This window comes from Chrysochloris asiatica, unplaced genomic scaffold, assembly GCF_000296735.1.
Source record: "Chrysochloris asiatica unplaced genomic scaffold, ChrAsi1.0 scaffold00531, whole genome shotgun sequence".
Classification (NCBI taxonomy): Eukaryota; Metazoa; Chordata; class Mammalia; order Afrosoricida; family Chrysochloridae; genus Chrysochloris; species Chrysochloris asiatica.
In genome coordinates this window covers 558,378-558,699 of record NW_006409049.1, presented here as the reverse complement: position 1 = coordinate 558,699, position 322 = coordinate 558,378, and positions in this window count along the sequence as shown.

Here is a 322-nt window from a genome sequence, read left to right as displayed (position 1 = left end):
AGGCAAGTGTAAGAATCTGGGTAAAATAAAACTGAAATCCACAACAATACACCCTTGGGTTACTCAGATCCAGTAGTTTTTTAAATCATTTTAGACAGTCCAAGAAGATTTTATACATGAGCAGGGCTTGGCATATCAGTGCTTTTAGAAAATGGAGAAGGCAAAATGATGAGAAATTCAGGTTGTCTTCCTGAGATGGTAGCTATTAGCTGCTAACTCCTGGCTTCTAGTCGTCAAGGAAACAAGCACTCAGGGATAAGGAACACCATAAACATTTAACATTCATGGCTGAGAAAACAGAGCATAGTATTGCAAAACAACT